Genomic DNA, 20,956 nt, shown 5'->3' with positions numbered 1-20,956 from the left:
CTTCGGCCCAGAATTTCATATCCAGCCAAACTAAGCTTCACAACTGAAGGAAAAGTGAAATCTTTTATGAACAAGCAAGAACTCAGAGATTTTATTACCACCAGGCCTGCTTTACAAGAGCTTCTGAAAGAAACACACAGAAAGAAACAACCAGTATTAGCCTTTCTAAAAATACACCAAAAAGTAAAGAGCACCAACATAAAGAAGAATTTACACCAACGAATGGATAAAACAGCCAGTTAACATCAAATGGCAGAAACCCTAAATTTAAATTGACTAAGTACCCCAATCAAAAGACACAGCCAAAACCCAATGGCATGTTACATCCAGACCTGTTTCACATGCAAGGATACACAAAGACTCAAAACAAAGGGATGGAGAAAGATTTACCAACCAAACGGAGAGCAAAAATAAATAATAAATAAATAAAAAGCAGGAGTTGCAATTCTCGTATTGGATAAAATAGATTTTAAAGCAACAAAGATATAGTGGCAAAAGGATCAATGCAACAACAAGAGCTAATGATCCTAACACCCAGATACCTAGAGACTTAGACTGAATGAGACAGAAAATTAATAAGGATATCAAGGACTCGAACTCAGATCCGGAACAAGTAAACTTAATAAATATTTATAGAGCTCTCCACTTCAAATACACAAAATATACATTCTTGTCAATACAACATCACACATACCCATAGGTTTAAATGAAACATTGGCCATTATTAATACCCAAATTTTTTCAGAATAAAGCAATATTTCCATTTACTCTCCCTCTTTCTCTTCCTCTCCTTATTTTTTTTTCTTCCCTTCTCTCAAAAAAAAGAAATCAACGTGTAAACCTCTAGATCCAGGTCGGCAATGTCTCTCTCATTGCTTGATTTCCTTCCTTCCCTTCCCTCCCTCCACCTCTAGATCCAGGTCGGCAATGTCTCTCTCATTGCTTGATTTCCTTCCTTCCCTTCCCTCCCTCCCTCCCTCCCATCTTCCTCCCTTCCTTCCTTCATCCCTGCCTTCCTCCCTACCGTCCTCCTTCCCTCCCTTCCTGCCTTCCCCCCCCCAAAAAAATAAAATAAAAAAATATTAAAAAAAATGTTACTGAGAGAAACTAAAATAGATCTGAATAAATGGAGGAATATACCATGTTGAATTTCTTAAGATATCAACTCCTCTTAAATGGATCTATAGATTCAATACAATCCAGGTAAACTCAATACAATGAATCTGAGAAAACTTTTTCCTCTAGTACCTCTGACCTGGCCAAACTCCCTTCGCCTAATCTACTAGTCCTTTTCTAGACATCTGGTAGATTTCAGCTTGAATCCTTCTGGTCCTTGTATTTTCTTTTTGGCTAGTACTTTATTACTGATATAATTTTGGAATTCATTATTGGTCTGTTCAGGGGTTTAGTCTCTTCTTCATTCAATGTTGAGAGGTTTTATTTTTCTAGGGCTTTGTCAATGTCTTCTAGGTTTTCTAGTTTATGTGCATAGAGGTATTCATAATAGTCTCTGAGAGTTTTTGTATTCTGTGGGGTCAGTGATAATGTCTCCTTTGTCATTTCTGATTGTGTTTATTTGGGTTTTCTCACAGTCTTTTCTTATTAGTCTAGCTAGCAGTTTATCTATCTTATTAATTATTTCAAAAAACGAACTCCTGAATTCATTGATCTTTTGTACGGGTTTCTTGATCTCCATTTTCTTCAGTTCAGCTTTGATTTAGGTTATTTCTTGTGTTCTGCCTGCTTTCGGTTTAGTTAGCTCTTGTTTCTCTAGCTCTTCTTGTGACGTTAATTTGAAAATTTTCTGACTATTTGGTGTGAAATGGACAAGCTGATTCTAAAACATACATGGAATGCAAGGATATCCAAAGAAATCTTGAAAGAACAAAGTTACATAGCTAACGCTACTTGATTTCAAAATTTACTATAAATTTGTAGTATTCAAGATAGTGTGATACTACATAATGATCCAAGAAATAGATCAATGGTACAGAATAAAAAATTAGGAATAGATCCTCACTTATACAGTCATTTCTTAAGATAACAAATCAAACCAGTAAAAAAACATTTTTTTCCAATATGTGGTTATCATGGTAAAACATATAAAAAATTACTAACTTAACCACTTAAAATTGACAATTTAATGGCATTACATATATTTATATTGCTGTACAACCATCACTGCTATCTTTCTCCATAACTCTTCATCTTATAAACTAAATTCTGTATACATTAAATCATAACTCCCACCCCCTCCCCTAGGCCTTGGCAACCACTGTTCTACTTTCTGTCTCTATGATTTTGATTATTCGAAGTTCTTCATATCAGTGGTGTCATATAGTATGTGTCATTTTGTGACTGGTTTATTTTACATGGTATAATGTCATCAAGATTCATCTATGTGGTAGCATACATCAGAACTTCATTTCTTTTTAAATAAAGCTGAATAACATTTCATTATGTGTATATACCACATTTTAATTATCCATTCTTCTGTCTTTGGACAACATGTTGCTTCCATATTTTATTTTATTTTATTTTTTTATTTTTATTGCATTTTAGGTTTTGGGGTACATGTGCAGAGCATGCAATACAGTTGCATAGGTACACACATGGCAGTGTGTTTTGTTTGCTTTCTCCCCTTCACCCACATTTGGCATTTCTCCCCAGGCAATCTCTCCCCACCTCCCCCTCCCACTTGCCCTCCCCTTTCCCCCCTATAGACCCCAGTGTTTAGTACTCCCCTCTCTGTGTCCATGTGTTCTCATTTTTCATCACCCACCTATGAGTGAGAATATGCGGTGTTTCATTTTCTGTTTTTGTGTCAGTTTGCTGAGAATGATGTTCTCCAGATTCATCCATGTCCCTACAAATGACACGAACTCATCATTTCTGATTGCTGCATAATATTCCATGGTGTATATGTGCCACATTTTCCCAATCCAGTCTATCATCAATGGGCATTTGGGTTGATTCCAGGTCTTTGCTATTGTAAACAGTGCTGCAATGAACATTCGTGTGCATGTGTCCTTGTAGTAGAACGATTTATAGTCCTTTGGATATATACCCAGTAATGGGATTGCTGGGTCAAATGGGATTTCTATTTCTAAGGCCTTGAGGAATCACCACACCGTCTTCCACAATGGTTGGACTAATTTACACTCCCACCAACAGTGTAAAAGTGTTCCTTTTTCTCCACATCCTCTCCAGCATCTGTTGTCTCCAGATTTTTTAATGATCGCCATTCTAACTGGCGTGAGATGGTATCTCAATGTGGTTTTGATTTGCATCTCTCTGATGACCAGTGACGATGAGCATTTTTTCATATGATTGTTGGCCTCATATATGTCTTCTTTCATAAAGTGTCTGTTCATATCCTTTGCCCACGTTTGAATGGGCTTGTTTGTTTTTTTCCTGTAAATGTGTTTGAGTTCTTTGTAAATTCTGGATATCAGCCCTTTGTCAGATGGGTAAACTGCAAAATTTTTTCCCCATTCTGTTGGTTGCCGATTCACTCTAGTGACTGTTTCTTTTGCCCTGCAGAAGCCGTGGAGTTTGATTAGGTCCCATTTGTCTATTTTGGCTTTTGTTGCCAATGCTTTTGGTGTTTTGTTCATGAAGTCCTTGCCTACTCCTATGTCCTGGATGGTTTTGCCTAGATTTCCTTCTAGGGTTTTTATGGTGCCAGGTCTTATGTTTAAGTCTTTAATCCATCTGGAGTTAATTTTGGTGTAAGGTGTCAGGAAGGGGTCCAGTTTCTGCTTTCTACACATGGCTAGCCAGTTTTCCCAGCACCATTTGTTGAACAGGGAATCCTTTCCCCATTGCTTGTTTTTGTCAGGTTTATCAAAGATTGTATGGTTGTAGATGTGTTGTGTTGCCTCTGATGCCTCTGTTCTGTTCCATTGATCTATATCTCTGTTTTGGTACCAGTACCATGCTGTTTTGATTACTGTAGCCTTATAGTATAGTTTGAAATCCAGTAGTGTGATGCCCCCCGCTGTGTTCTTTTTAGTTAGAATTGACTTGGCTATGTGGGCTCTCTTTTGGTTCCATATGAAGTTCATGGTGGTTTTTTCCAGTTCTGTGAAGAAAGTCAATGGTAGCTTGATGGGGATAGCGTTGATTCTGTAAATTACTTTGGGCAGTATAGCCATTTTCACGATATTAATTCTTCCTAACCATGAACATGGAATGTTTCTCCATCTGTTTGTGTCCTCTCTGATTTCGTTTAGCAGTGGTTTGTAGTTTTCCCTGAAGAGGTCCCTTACGTTCCTTGTGAGTTGTATTCCAAGGTATTTTATTCTTTTTGTAGCAATTGCAAATGGCAGTTCGTTCTTGATTTGGCTCTCTTTAAGTCTGTTATTGGTGTAGAGGAAGGCTTGTGATTTTTGCACATTGATTTTATATCCTGAGACTTTGCTGAAGTTGCTTATCAGTTTCAGGAGTTTTTGGGCTGAGGCGATGGGGTCTTCTAGGTATACCATCATGTCGTCTGCAAATAGAGACAATTTGGCTTCCACCTTTCCTATTTGAATACCCTTTATTTCTTTTTCTTGCCTGATTGCTCTGGCTAGAACTTCCAGTACTATATTGAATAGGAGTGGTGACAGAGGGCATCCTTGTCTAGTGCCGGATTTCAAAGGGAATGCTTCCAGTTTTTGCCCATTAAGTATGATATTGGCTGTTGGTTTGTCATAAATAGCTTTTATTACTTTGAGATACGTTCCATCGATACCAAGTTTATTGAGGGTTTTTAGCATAAAGGGCTGTTGAATTTTGTCAAATGCCTTCTCTGCATCAATTGAGATAATCATGTGGTTTTTGTTTTTGGTTCTGTTTATGTGGTGAATTATGTTTATAGACTTGCATATGTTGAACCAGCCTTGCATCCCCGGGATGAATCCTACTTGATCATGATGAATAAGTTTTTTGATTTGCTGTTGCAATCGGCTTGCCAATATATTGAAGATTTTTGCATCTATGTTCATCATGGATATTGGCCTGAAGTTTTCTTTTCTTGTTGGGTCTCTGCCGGGTTTTGGTATCAGGATGATATTTGTCTCGTAGAATTATTTGGGTAGGATTCCTTCTTTTTGGATTATTTGGAATAGTTTCAGAAGAAATGGTACCAGCTCCTCTTTGTGTGTCTGGTAGAATTCGGCTGTGAACCTGTCTGGACCTGGGCTTTTTTTGTGTGGTAGGCTCTTAATTGCTGCCTCGACTTCTGACCTTGTTATTGGTCTATTCATAGTTTCAGCTTCCTCCTGGTTTAGGCTTGGGAGGACACAGGAGTCCAGGAATTTATCCATTTCTTCCAGGTTTACTAGTTTATGTGCATAGAGTTGTTTGTAATATTCTCTGATGATGGTTTGAATTTCTCTGGAATCTGTGGTGATTTCCCCTTTATCATTTTTTATTGCATTTATTTGGTTGTTCTCTCTTTTATTTTTAATCAGTCTGGCTAGTGGGCTGTCTATTTTGTTGATCTTTTCAAAAAACCAGCTCTTGGATTTATTTATTTTTTGGAGGGTTTTTTGTGTCTCAATCTCCTTCAGTTCTGCTCTGATCTTAGTTATTTCTTGTCTTCTGCTGGGTTTTGAGTTTTTTTTTTTCTTGCTCCTCTAGCTCTTTCAATTTTGATGATAGGGTGTCAATTTTGGATCTCTCCATTCTTCTCATATGGGCACTTATTGCTATATACTTTCCTCTAGAGACTGCTTTAAATGTGTCCCAGAGATTCTGGCATGTTGTGTCTTCGTTCTCATTGATTTCAAAGAACTTCTTTATTTCTGCCTTCATTTCGTTGTTTATCCAGTCAACATTTAGGAGCCAGTTGTTCAGTTTCCATGAAGCTGTGCGGTTCTGGGTTGGTTTCTGAATTCTGAGTTCTAACTTGATTGCACTATGGTCTGAGAGGTTGTTTGTTATGATTTCAGTTGTTTTGCATTTGCTGAGCAGTGCTTTACTTCCAATTATGTGGTCAGTTTTAGAGTAGGTATGATGTGGTGCTGAGAAGAATGTATATTCTATGAATTTGGGGTGGAGAGTTCTGTAAATGTCTATCAGGTTTGCTTGCTCCCAGTCTGAGTTCAAGCCCTGGATATCCTTGTTGATTTTCTGTCTGGTTGATCTGTCTAATATTGACAGTGGAGTGTTAAAGTCTCCCACTATTATTGTGTGGGAGTCTAAGTCTCTTTGTAAGTCATTAAGAACTTGCCTTATGTATCTAGGTGCTCCTGCATTGGGTCCATATATGTTTAGGATTGTTAGCTCTTCTTGTTGTATCGATCCTTTTACCATTATGTAATGGCCTTCTTTATCTCTTTTGATCTTTGTTGCTTTAAAGTCTATTTTATCAGAGATGAGGATTGCAACTCCTGCTTTCTTTTGCTCTCCATTTGCTTGGTAAATCTTCCTCCATCCCTTTATTTTGAGCCTTTGTGTATCCTTGCATGTGAGATGGGTTTCCTGGATACAGCACACTGCTGGGTTTTGGTTTTTATTCAATTTGCCAGTCTTTGTCTTTTGATTGGTGCATTTAGTCCATTTACATTGAAGGTTAATATTGTTATGTGTGAGTTTGACACTGCCATTTTGATGCTAGCTGGCTGTTTTGCCCATTAGTTATTGTAGATTCTTCATTATGTTGATGCTCTTTAGCATTTAGTGTGATTTTGGAATGGCTGGTACTGGTTGTTCCTTTCTATGTGTAGAGCCTCTTTCAGGAGCTCTTGTAAAGCAGGGCTGGTGGTGACAAAATCTCTGAGTACTTGCTTGTTCGCAAAGGATTTTATTTTTCCTTCACTTCTGAAGCTCAGTTTGGCTGGATATAAAATTCTGGGTTGAAAGTTCTTTTCTTTAAGGATATTGAATATTGGCCCCCACTCTCTTCTGGCTTGTACAGTTTCTGCTGAGAGATCTGCTGTGAGTCTGATGGGCTTCCCTTTGTGGGTGACCCGACCTTTCTCTCTGGCTGCCCTTAGCATTTTCTCCTTTATTTTAACCTTGTTGAATCTGATGATTATGTGCCTTGGGGTTGCTCTTCTTGCGGAATATCTCTGTGGTATTCTCTGTATTTCCTGCAATAGAGTGTTGGCCTGTCTTGCTAGGTGGGGGAAATTTTCCTGGATAATGTCCTGAAGAGTATTTTCCAGCTTGAATTCATTCTCTTCATCACATTCTGGTACGCCTATCAAACATAGGTTAGGTCTCTTCACATAGTCCCACATTTCTTGGAGACTTTGTTCATTCCTTTTTGCGCTTTTTTCTCTGATCTTGGTTTCTCATTTTATTTCATTGTGTTGATCCTCGACTTCTGATATTCTTTCTTCTGCTTGGTCAATTTGGCTATTGAAACTTGTGCATGTTTCGTGAAGTTCTCGTATTGTGTTTTTCATCTCCTTTAATTCATTCATATTCCTCTCTAAGTTATCCATTCTTGTTATCATTTCCTCAAATATTTTTTCAAGGTTCTTCGTTTCTTTGCGTTGATTTAAAACATGTTCTTTTAGCTCACAAAAGTTTCTCATTATCCACCTTCTGAAGTCTAATTCCGTCATTTCGTCACAGTCATTCTCCGTCCAGCTTTGTTCCCTTGCTGGTGAGGAGTTTTGGTCCTTTCTAGGTGGCGAGGTGTTCTGGTTTTGGGTGTTTTCCTCCTTTTTGCACTGGTTTCTTCCCATCTTTGTGGATTTATCCACCTGTCGTCTGTGTAGTTGCTGACTTTTCGATTGGATCTCTGGGTGGACACCCAGATTGTTGATGATGGAGTATTTCTGTTACTTGGTTTTCCTTCTACCAGTCTAGCCCCTTTGCTGTATGACTGCTGAGGTCCACTCCAGGCCCTGCTTTCTGGGGTGCATCTATAGCAGCTGCGGAACAGTGAGGGATGCTACCAGTTTCTTTTTCTGCTATCTTTGTCCCAGGATGATGTCTGCCAAATGTCAGTCTTATGGATATAGAGGGGTCAGGGAGTTGCTTGAGGAGACAGTCTGTACTTTGTAGGAGCTCAAGTGCTGAGCTGTGAGCTCTGTTGTTCATTCAGGGCTGCTAGGCTGCTATGTTTAGTTTTGCTGCAACCTAACTTGTAAGAAAACCCCTTTTTTTCCTCAGATGCTCTGTCTGGGGGCGGGTTTGGGCTTTCCTTGTGAGTGTCCGCCTTGCTGTCCTGCCCAGCTAGAAGGCAGTCTAGTCACTTTTTGCCTGCTGAGGCTCCGCCCTACTGGTGTGAGGTTCGCCCTTTTACTGCAGGCTCTGCCCTTCTGCTGTGGTCTCCGCCCTGTTGCCACGGGTTACGCCCTGCAACAGAGTCTCTCTGTTGTACCAGGTTGCCTTGGCAACGGCAGGCTGCGTCAGCAATGGGCGTGTACCTCAGTAGGGGCTGATTGCCTCGGTAATGGCTGATGCCCTTCCCCCGCAGAGCTGCGCTTTAAAAAAAACCTTTTCACCGGTTGCGTTTAGAATTGCCGTTTTGTTTGTTGCACTGCGCTCCCCCAAACGCTGAGTCCCTGGGATTTCCTCAGCTGGGTCACAGTTCAAGACCCGTTCAGTCTCAAGTTCAGCCCTCTCGGGTCTCAGTTTGCCGGTTCAACAGGGCACCTGTAACAGTGCACTTTTGTTTGGGGCGCTGTGGAGCGCCTCTGTGCTCCGGCGTGGGTCGGAGCTGCACCGACTGCCGGCTACACCAGCCAAGACCTCTGCCTGGCGTCCCGTGTCTCTTTTATACCTGGGAATTTCCTCGTTCTGTAGGCAACTAAGATCCGTCTGGAAATGCTTCCCCGACTCACCCTCTCCGCGTGTCCAGCGAGAGCTTCAATCCTGGGTTGTTCTCACAGCGCCATCTTGAGTCCTCCTTCCTGCTTCCATATTTTAACTATTATAATAGTGCTGATAATAAATATGGTGTACAAATATCTCTTTGAGACCCAGATTTTAATTGAGTATATACTCAGAAGTTGAATTTTGGATTATATAGTAAGTCTATTTTGAATTTAAAAAGAAAATCCCACATCCTCCCCAATAGCTGTTATTTTCAGGGATTTTTTTTTGTTAGTAGCCAAAAAAAGTTATTTTTAACATTATGTAGTATCAAATATGCCACAACTCAATATCTGTACCAAAAACAAAAACAAAAAATTATGACAATCAATCTGTCCTTCTTCCAATACACAAAATTAATTTGAATAAACCATTTCACTCTCTCAGTAGTCTTGTTCACTCCCACTAGAGAAGCTGAGAGCCCCTGCAAAACTGTACAATGTAAATGGTAAAGTCAGACTTTGAAGCCGAATCTGTCTGTCTTTGACTCCTGTGCTGTTTCTTGCCTTTTGTTTCATCCGAGTTCTATCTCATTATCTTTTTCATCACTGAACTGCCAGGGGCCAGCAGCATCTTCAACCCTGTAAATATGGGTTGAACAGATGATTGAATGGCTTCTAGAGCTCCCTGCTGCCTGAACACAATCCTTTCCACAAAATGCAGTACACCCCCAGCAATCAATCCGTGGTATCCTTCTCTGTAGGGAGCTTGGTTTTAAAGTCTTATGCTTAGATGCCATAACCAAATTATGAGAGACTGAAAAAAAAAAAAAGATCATTAAAAGCTTACACATTGAAATAAGGTCCATTTATACCTAAAGAGCTAGTGACATATGAATTAAGAATAAAATTTAAAAAATTAGGTTCAAAATCAATATTGTATTTCCTCTGAAATTTAGAGACAGTTTAAAATATTCTGTTTGCTTATCTTTAAAATTAAGAGGCAAAGAGAGGGGTCATCAACTTCTATCTAAAGTGCAGTACACTTATTGATGAGAGAGGGCCTGAAGGAGGGTGGGCAGTACTGGAAGACAAAATGGGGGGTAGGAAATGTGGAAGGAAGACTGGAGAAAGAGAAAGCAAATGCAGAGCGCAAGACAGTAAGGGAACATTCTCCTTGCAACACAACACACAGAACCTGCCACCCTTTTAAAGCATCTAGATAGAAGGACTCCGTCCCAGAAAGTCTTGCCTTCCCTTAGGTTGGGATTTTTAATGCTCCCAAGGTGATCCAGTTCCCACGACTATGATGTTCTGCTTTTAAACTAGCCTCAGGGTAGAGAAAGGCCTTTGTTGCATGGCACAGAGCCTCTGAGCTCTCAAAATAACATTGCCAACCACTGAGAAAAAACCCAAAGGAATACAATAGAATGAAAAATAGAGGCACCCAAATCACTGCGATATTCATTAAAAACAGATTTCTGACCCTACAAGAGTTAAGCTTGAGCCCCACAGGGCTGTTGCACAGCCAAAGACTCCCTGCCTGGCTTCCTCCCCGCTCAGTTTGAGGCCTGCCTCCTTACTGCTTCCATTACCTTATTTCTTGCCAGTAGGTCTGTCTGCAAGAGTCCTTGTCACCTCTCCAAGGTCCCCTAAACCTTTCCTTCAGTTTCTTTGGGTAATTTATACTCAGTTTTTTTCCCTCATTTTCCACCATAAGGAAAATGATACTTCCACAGTCTTCAGCTGCTTGTGTTGATGGACATAAAGATTTCATAGTCACTTGCTCAGCTGAAAGCATTTATGATTTGGTTTGTGATTCTTATCCATTCATGGAATTTATCAACCAAATCAGGACACTTTTAGAGCTGAACAGAGCCCTGTTGATAATTACATGGAAACAAGAGTCATACATGGACTGTCCTGGGCTAAATGTATGGTCATCCCAGTGATAGACTTACAGTAAAAAGATACTACCATCCTAAGCAATCATATTATACCTTGTAAAAAAAATTATCACACAAACAGTAACAATTCTGTTTTCTTTCAGAAAGATAAACAGGAAGTGAAGCACACAGTACAACTATTCAGGAGAGTGAGAGGGAGAGAGGAAAATAAAGAGGATAAAGATGAAAATGAAAGAGAGGAAGACTTAGGTGCTACCTCTGTAGGTACTAGAGTGAATGCTGATAGCTTAGGTCAGTTTTTATGTTTATACAGGAGATACTTGTCCTTTGAAATGTTAAAGCTCTGCTTCCTTAATTTTAAGAGAAACACCTTTCCACATTTAAATTATTCTGAAATTGAAAAGTATATTATAAGAGATGGCAGAAAGAACTCTTTAGCTCCTAAGAAGAGTAATAATTTGTAACAGAGTTGTTATTGCCTATCCATGTATGAACTTCACAATGCACACTAACAGCTGAGTTGATATATTTACATTGGTAGCACCATATGTGGTTACATTTTACATTGAATCTAGATTTATAATAATTGCCCAAAATGTCCTCAGCGAGACTGTACTGTGATGTCACACTACAGTAAAAAGTTAATGCCTGCGGAGGACACCTGCAGATTCCAAGAAGTGCAATTAAAGGCATTGGAAACCACCAAGTACCTTCAAGTGGTTCACAGAATTTTCAAGTCTAGTAAAGGTAGATGTGGGCAGGTGATGTTTCAAGAACTGCAACTTAGGCATGTATTATAACTAGTAGAAGGTTAGGGTGACTTTCAACAGAAATTTGTTAACTGCTAAATAGTTTAATTAAAGGAATAACAAAAAAGAACCATGAGTTTGACCATATAGCTAATCTAGATCAGATTGTGGTCTTCTTCATTTGCCTTGAAATTGCACTGTCAGCTGAAAAGGTGTTGAAGAGGACAGGATATGAAAATTAGGCTCACCCCCTGATGCAGTGCATAACTGCAGACTGCTAAAAGAGATTCTGAAGAATTCTAAGTGTTAAGAAGGATTACATTCAAATTTTGATCATGACCCTTAAAATAAATGGCGTGTATATGGGTAAATTCATGTTGGAGAGCAGGGTTTTGTTTAATTTTCACATTTCACCGTCTTATCTGTCAATGACTGCCTGCCTGTTATTGAATTAATAGTCTGTTTCATAATGGACTGTGTCTTAAAGTTAAGGAAGTAGAATACTTGTCAGCCCAACAACTGCCTTAATCCTCATCTTTAGAGGCTCCACCATCAAATAAATAAACCAATTTACCCACCCTGATGGACAAAGGCAATAACGAAAATACTATAATTTCCAGAACTAAACCAGAAAACCAGATTTCTGATTTAAATTGATTAAACTGACAAAGAATCAGGTTTAGCCCTAAGGAGCAAGATTTGTGTTCCTGATATTATTATTCATTTTAATGCAGATACTAGTAGCTCAATTCCTGAATTAAGAAAAATATAGAATGTGATAGTGATTCCACTAAAGGATAATATAAAATTATTTAATTTTGATAGCATTCATGTCATATCAATACAGAAATATAGAAAAATAACCAGATATGAATTATGAAGTGGCCATTAGAATATTTAACATTAAAGGTGAATACCAGATGAGAAAATGTATTTTTTTAAATCCAGAATTAGATACTTTAGCCTCAATATAAAATGAAACATTCATTGACTGTGCTCCTTAGATTACTTCTTTTAGATTTTAAGTGTCTCACTTTGGAAAGCTAGAATTTACTAGACCACTCAGAAGCTGAGGAAAAAAGAGCAAAACGTATCAGCTAAAAGGGTAATCACTTGTGTGTTGAGAACACTATTTTCTTTCTATTTTTAATACAGTATTTGCAGAAATATTTTTGTTTAGATTACAGACAAATCATTCTATCTCACTTACCAAAAAGTAAAAACTGATTTCAAATGAGGAAATGAAATATTGTTTCCCTGTTACATACATAACTGTACTGGCCATTTATTTGCTGCTTTGTTCTATATTAATGTTTGCAATTGAACCAGATTCAACAGTATGGTAAGGGTGTAAACAGTTTCCTGCAGGTGTGCTGAGGAACACAACTGAAATATTCCTTGTAACTTATTTCAGGTGGCATTTTGGGATTTTAAGATGTGCACAGTATGCTTCTCAAAGGTAATTGAAATTCTGATTTTGTTTTTTATGCTGTTAAAAAAATGAAGAGGATTTGAGATACCAATGTTTTCAACGATGTGCCGACAATCCAAAAGTGATTACGTTGTACTTGGATGGGAGAAATAGAAATGGAATTGGCTTAGAACCAAAAATAAAAATAGTAAAGAATTTGTGATATGTGCTGATGGGAATGTGGGAAGGGATGGAGCAATATGTGGAGAGGTTGCTGGAGGACATATATAGACTTTATGTTCTCAACCAGAAATCACAAGTTTTGTTACTCCAAATGTAACAGTGGGGACAATAGGATAGAAAATCATGGCTGCCTCAGAAAAACCAAAAAATTGTCCTTCCAAGAGTGTATAAAGAGGTATTAAAACATTGATAACTATAAATAAGAAACCAATTATTGTAGAGTAAATTATATTTTTCAGGCTTGTTTCTGTTTTCCCCAAATTATTGCTAGTAGCCCAGGCAAATGTGTGGATATGAAAAAAAAGTGTTATGTTAACTGTGCCTTCTGAGTACATTTATTATTTCCAATCTGCATTTATGCATCCAGAAATATGTTGTGTTAAAAGCAAGAAACAACTCAGTCTCCAGAATCAACTCTTTTCTTTATAGAAACAAAAGACAAGCTTCTTGTCACACACCTGTAGGTATTGTGCCTCCCAATAAACAAAACTCCAAATCAACCTTTCCCTCACACCAGAAAGAACAATATCCCATTCAAAAACAACAAAACATGCTCTGAAGAAGAGACTAGAATAGATAACACGTCTGGAAATAAATTCCATCCTTCCATTAGAATGCAGCTTACGTGAAGGTCAGAAATCTTTTCAGAAAGTTTTGAAGTATCTTATTTTAATGTCTGCCCTTTGATTTATTTTCCAGTGTGGGGCAAGCTTTTCATCTCGTCATCAACATTTCAAATAACATATCAAACCAAAGGAGTTCCAGTAGCAAAATTTCATTATTGAACATCAGGTATATTTGCAATGTGAATAAATGATCAGTTTTTGAACAAGACGAAGAAGTGATTTTTTTTTCAGATATTTTTGTCACTTTGTAACAGAATTCCTTCAAACATAAAAGCTTTCTAGGTGATTTAAATTTTATATATGCTTCACGAATATTTGGTTTATACATAATGCTTTCATAATGCAATGTGGCCCAAGGAACATATACCTCTAAAAGTATATCTTATAACTAAATATTTAGAGTAATATACTAGGTACAGGTGTGGGGAGAACACTGAAGACTTTGGGATAGATTTGAGAATCATGAATAAAAATGATCCAAGAATAAAGAAAAGTAACTGAAGGGTCATGACAAAAGGTGACAAATGAGAAGTGAAAAACCATGTAACTCACCAATGTAACCAATGCTTGTCACCAGGGACCCATGACAAATCCAAGCTCCACTGAACATTGATCTATAAAGAGAAGGAAGAAAACAGTTATCACTTTTGTGGAAATGGAAACATTTGTGTGCAAGGAGTACAGTTTGGACACATTCTGATAGAATCATACTTCGAGGCAGGCGTGGGTGTAGGGTACAGAGGAAAAGAGTGTATATTAAAACTGCCTTGCTTTTACTTCTTCAGCTGCAGCTTCATTCATATATTATACAGGTATCCTTTCTGGTGAGTTGAGGCCAATGCTAGCCCTCAGCAAAATGTAACTAAGAAAAGTTTAATGAGAACCCTCTATTGGAATATTAAATACCATTTTTTTTTTTGCTGTTCTTTCTAAAAAGCTCATCTCATCAAATTACTTTTTTGCTTGAAAAGGTTTCCCACTTTGAGGTCAAGACAAGACATCTTAACAGAATTTATAATGCTCTCAAGGACCTGATGCCAGCTTCCTTTCCTTCCCAACTTGCTGTCTCCATCCAGACATAATAATTCATTTGCATCTCTAGAAATTCACACATTTGCCATCGCCCATAGGCCTTTGAGTATGAGGATCCCTCTGCCTAGGAAAACATGCCTCCCCTGTTCTCACAAAAATCTCTTGCCTGCCTAACTTTGTTAATGCTCAGGATTCAGGCAGTTATCATCTCCTCTAGAAAGCTCCTTTGGCAACCAAAGGCTCACTCACGTGCACACCCACCAGACTCTTGCAGCATTTAATTTCTAATTTTGCCCAACATTTAGTTTAGGTTGTGACAGTTTACAAAATGGTGTCATGTTTTTGTTTGATATTTTTATAATATTTTACTTATTGTTTTAATTTTCAGTAACTAGTAGAGTTTCCAACATATAATAGGTGCTCAGTAAATGTCTGATGCACAACTATATATGGATTGAGTGAATCAGCCTATAACAGAACAAGTGAATAATTTAGTCACGATCAAGCGTTTTTATGTCAGGGACCTAGCTAAATTCATTACAAACATTTGCTCTGCATTCTTTTGCCCAGAGTCTGTCTTCCTATGATGTAAATTATTTGTCTTAATTCTCTAAACCCATTCCATTCTCAAATCATTTATTCTTCAGTCTTCTAGCTTGTGTTTCTGGTGTCTAATGACCAAAAGTTAGTTTTCTGGACAAGACCCGAAAGAAATCAGTATACAAGTGCAAGAAGGTTATAGAACACCAAGTAGATTTAACCCAAAGAAGACTATCTCAAACTAATTAACAGTCAAACTTCAAAAGGTCAATGATCAAAAAAGAATACTAAAAGACACAAGAGAAAAGAAACAAATAATATACAATGGAGCTCTAATATGTCTGGCAGCAGACTTTTCAGCGGACACCTTACAGACCAGGAGAGACTGACATCGCATATTTAAAGTGCTGAAGAAAAAAGAGAACCTTTATTCTAGAAAAGTATATGCAGAAAAGGCAAACAAAAGCTGAGGAATTTTATTAATACCAGAACCATTCTACAAGAAATACTAAAGAGAGTTCTTCAATTTGAAAGAAAAGAATGTGGATGAATAACAAGAAATCATCTGAAGGTACAGAAACAACTGGTAAAATTAAGTACACAGAAAAATAGAGAACAGTTGATATGGTTTGACTTTGTGTCCCCACCAAATATCATCTTGAATTGTACTCCCATAATTTCCATGTGTTGTGGGATGGACCCAGTAAGAGATCATTTGATTCATGGGGAGGTTTCCCACATACAGTTCTCATGGTAGTGAATAAGTCTCATGAGATCTGATGGTTTTATCAGGGGTTTCCACTTTTGCATCTAGCTCATTTTTTCTTGCTGCTGCCATGTCAAAAGTGCCTCTACCTCCCACCATGATTCTGAGGCCTCCCCAGACATGAGGAACTGTAAGTCCAATTAAGCCTCTTTTTCTTCCCAGTCCTGGGTATGTCTTAATCAGCAGCATTAAAATGAACTAATATACTATTATAACACTTCAATTGTGGCATGTAAACAATTCAGATCTTGAGGAGAAAAACTAAAAGAGAAACCAATAAAAAATAACTATAACTTTTCAAGATAAATACAGTACAATAAAATATAAATAGAAACAACAAAAAGCTACAAATCAGGGAGACAAAGAGTTTTTATTAGTTTTCTCTTTGCTTGTTAGTTCGTTTATGTGATCAGTGTTAAGTTGTCACAGTTTAAAATAATAGGTTATAAGATAGTATTTAAAAGCCTTATGGTAACCTCAAATCAAAACCATACCATAGATACACCAAATACAAAAAGCAAGAAACTAAATCATATCACCAGAGAAACTTGCCTTCACTAAAAGGCAGACAGGAATGAAAGAAAGAAGAAAGAGAAGACCACCAAACAACTAAAAATAAATAACAAAATGGCAGGACAAAGTCTTTACTTATCAGTAATAACATTGAATATAAATAGACTAAACTCTCCAATCAAAAGGCAGAGTCCAAAAACAACAAAAGGCACAGAGTGTGAACAGATAGAAAAACAAACCCAATGATCTGTTGCCTCTGTAAAGCACACTTCACCTGTAAAGACAGAGACTGAAAATAAAGGGATGGAAAAGGAAAACGATATTCCATGCAAATAGACACCAAGAAAAAACAGCAGAAGCTATACTTTTTGTTGTTGTTTTGAGATGGAGTCTTGCCCTGCTGCCCAGGTGGGAGTGCAGAAGTGAGATCTCAGCTCACTGCAACCTCTCCCTCCTGGGTGCCAATGATTCTCCTGCCTCAGCCTCCTGAGTCACTGGGATTACAGGCACATCCTACCATGCCAACCTAATTTTTGTGTATTTAGTAGAGATGGGGTTTTACCATGTTGCCCAGGAGGGGCTTGAACTCCTGACCTCAGTTGATCCATCTGCCTCAGCCTCCCAAAGTGCTGGGATTACTGGTGAGCCACTGCACCTGGCCAGCAACTCTATTTATATTAGACAAAATAGATTTCAAGACAAAAACAAGAGAAGGTGAAAAGGGTCAAATCAGCAAGAGGATATAACTGTAAATATATATGTACTTAATGCTTGTGACCCAAGATATATAAAGCAAATGTTATTAGAGCCAAAGAGAGAGACAGACTTCAATACAGTAATATCTAGAGACATCAAAACCCAACTTTTTGAATTAGATAAATCATCCAGACAGAAAATCAACAAACAAACATCAGACGTAATCTTCACTATACCCTAAATGGAAGTAATAAATACATATTTACAGAGCATTTCATCCGATGACTCTAGAATACACATTGTTCTCCTCAGCACATGGATCATTCCCAAGGAGAGACCATATGTTAGGCCACAAAACTAGCATTAAAAGTTCAAAATAATTGAAAGTATATCAACTACCTTCTCTGGCCAGAATGAAATATAACTAGAAATCAGTAACAAGAGGAATTTTGGAAACATACAAACACATGGAAATTAAACAATATGCTCCTGAATGATAGTTGGTCATTGAAAAAATTAAGAAGGAAATTTTAAAAATAGCTTTAAACAAATGATAATGAAAATAGAATATCCCAAAAACTATGGGATACAGTGAAAGCAGTATTGACAGGGAAGTTTATAGCTATAAGTACCTACATCAAAACAGTAGAAAAACTTCAAATAAACAACCTAATGACATATCTTGAAGAGCTAGAGAAGCAAGAGCAAACCAAACCCAAAATTAGTAGCAGAAAAGAAATAATAAATATCTGAGCAGAAATATTCTCTTGATTTCATTACTCTGGTAACAGAACCAGACAAAGAAACATCAAAAAACAAATGAACAAAACTACAGGCCAATATCACTAATTAACAGTAATATAAAAATCCTCAACAAAATATTAGCAAACTGAATTCAACAACATTTTTATTAGGGAAAGTCATTGCCATTTTAATGGCAAAGCTGCAATTACTTTTGCAATAACCTAATAAAAATCATTCATTATATCAAGTGGGATTTATCCCAGGAATACAAATATGCAAGTATGGTTCAACATATGCAATCAATCAATGTGATGGGTCAATCAATGTCTTACATCATATCAACAGAATGAAGAACAAAAACCATATGAACACTTCAATTGATGCTGAAAAGGCATTGGATAAAATTCAACATCCCTTCATGATAAAAATCCTAAAAAATAAAATGAGTATAGAAAGAACATATCTAAACCTAATAAGAGCCATATATGACAGACCCACAGCTAGTTATACTAAATGGGGAAAAATTGAAAGCCTTTCCCTTAAGATCTGGAACGTGACAATGATGCCCACTTTTACGACTGTTATTCAATATAGTATTAGAAATCCTAGCTAGAGAAATCAGACAACAATAAATAAATAAAGGATATTGACATTGGAAAGGAAGAAGTCGAATTATCTTTGTTTGTAGGTGATATAATCTGATATTTGAAAAAAAATCTAAGGACTTCACAAAAACCATTAGAAATGGTAAATAAATTTAGTAATATTACAGAACACAAAATCAACATACAAAAATCAGTATCATTCCTATATACCAACAGTGAACAATCTGAAAAAGAAATCAAGAGAGTAAGCTGATTTACAAAATAAATAAAATACCTAGGAATAAGCTTAACCAAATAATTGAAATATTTCTACAATGAAAACTATAAAACACTGATGTAAGAAATGAAGAGGACACAAAAAAGGAAAGATATTCCATGTTCATAGATTGAAATAATATTATTAAAAATATCCATTCTACCCAAAGCAATCTACAGAGTCAGTACAATTCCTATCAAAATACCAATTACATTCTTCATTCTTCACTGGAGTAGAAAAAACAATCCAAAAATTTCCACAGAACTACAAAAGAGTCAGAATAGCCAAAGCTACCCTAAGCAAAAAGAACAAAACTGGAGGAACCACACTACCTGACTTCAAATTGCACTACAAAGCTATCATAATCAAAACAGCATAGTACTGGCATGAAACATATTTCATGGCCCACCATGAAATACTTACACAGTCCATCATAGATAAACAACTGGGTTAGTTTCATGTTTTTACTATTGTGAATAGTGCTACAATGAACATACATGTGCATGTATCTTTACAATAGAATGATTCATATTCCTTTGGGTATATACCCAGTAATGGGATTGCAGGGTCCCATGGTTGTTCTGTTTTTAGACTTCTGAGGAATAGCCACACTGTTTTTCACAAGGGTTGAACTAATTTACACGTCCACCAATAGTGTAAACAACCTCGCTACAACCTCACCAGCACCTGTTTTTTTTCCCTTTATATGGTAGCCATTCTGACTGGTATGAGATGGTATTTCATTGTGGTTTTGATTTGCATTTCTCTAATGATCAGTGATGTTGAGCTTCTTTTCTTATGTTTGTTGGCTGCATATATGTCTTCTTTGGGAAAGTGTCTGTTGATGTCCTTTGCCCACTTTTTTATGGGGTTCTTTCTTGTAAATTTAAGTTTCTTATAGATAGTAGCTTGATCTCTAAAGTTGCTGACCTTGGGATATTTTCCTTCTTCTTCTTCTTTTATGCTCTTTGGTGACCTGAAGGGTTTAATTGTGGTATAGGGTGGATTCAGATGACTGGCTTCATTTCTGGAAGATTTTAGGGGGCCAATGCTCAGCTCCTAATTCCTGGACTTTGTGGTCTGAGGAACTTGTTTCATGCCTAAACTTTGTCTTCTTGGCTGAGGTGCTCCCTGAACACTGGTCACTATTCTTCAATGGGTGGTGTCAGCCAAAGTGTTTCATGGTGTAGCGGCAGTGGGATCCATTCTCATTTGCATGTGTGAGCAGCAGCAACAGTGGAAGCATGGTGAGGTGCATGCTCCTTGGCTGTTGCAGGGTACTAGCAGGTGCTGGTGTGCCTGCTTCTGTGTGGGTTCACCACAAGTGGCAGAGCCAGCTTGCAGGGTCAGGAGGCCCCTGCTGGCAACTGTGCATGTAGTTGTGCTGCTGGTGGGTTAGCACAGGGGCAGGGCACTATTGGGCAGAGGTCTGGGTGCACTCTTTGTGCCTCAGGCTGGGATGGTCACTCAGGGTGGGGCAGGACCCACTGTTTTCTGTAACTTGTTTCACTCCCTTGGCAGTGTTGACACAAGGACAGAGTGCTAACATGGCTGTGGCTGGCTGGCTCCTTGCCCACCAAGGCTGTGACTGCATTGGGGGTCCACTGGGGAGTGGGGTCAAGTGTACTCCCACAATAGCAGTGGCAGGGCAGGGTGCATGCACACATGCTCATTGGCTGAGTGAGAAAGGTAAAACCTGTCCACCCCCCCGCCACATGCTGGAAAGGTGACGAGGATGGTTGCTGTGGACCCCAGGGATGCTGCAGTGTAGGCGGGAGCAGGTGAGCTAGTGTTTGACTGTGGGGGGCTGCCCTGCTGGATCTTTCTGCCTGTCAGGTATGGTCCTCCCATGTGGGAGTTATGATGTAACCCCTAGGAGACCCAAAGCTGCCCTGCAAGCAGGTGCAGCAAGGCTGGCCCCCTGGAATAGGATAGTGGCCCAAAGGGTGCTCAAGTTGGACTGGCCCCATCTGATGGGCAAGACTGCCCTGCAGAGTTCAGGTCCATCTTAGGGATATTGTTTCCTATGGGAGCAAGTTGAACCTAGGGGAATGGACCTTCCTGGCAGTGCTGTGCTACAGATGCTCTTCCACCAAACCCTCTGGGCTC

General features: G+C 38.2%; 1 protein-coding gene across 4 annotated transcripts in view; it reads right to left on the bottom strand.

The window, feature by feature from the left end:
• The window catches only part of TENM4 (teneurin transmembrane protein 4), a 3,204,727-nt gene that overhangs the window by 1,096,551 nt on the left and 2,087,220 nt on the right, over window positions 1-20,956 (bottom strand). For all 4 annotated transcript variants that reach the window (XM_078340117.1, XM_078340116.1, XM_078340121.1 and 1 more), the window contains one exon: window positions 14,248-14,309. The gene's annotated coding sequence lies outside the window, so the exon portion shown is untranslated. The remainder of the gene's footprint in view (window positions 1-14,247; window positions 14,310-20,956) is intronic.

The sequence above is a fragment of the Callithrix jacchus genome, chromosome 10 (assembly GCF_049354715.1).
Source record: "Callithrix jacchus isolate 240 chromosome 10, calJac240_pri, whole genome shotgun sequence".
Taxonomy (NCBI): domain Eukaryota; kingdom Metazoa; phylum Chordata; class Mammalia; order Primates; family Cebidae; genus Callithrix; species Callithrix jacchus.
Note: the sequence above shows the minus strand (reverse complement) of the source record. Positions and strands in the feature narration are given on the sequence as shown.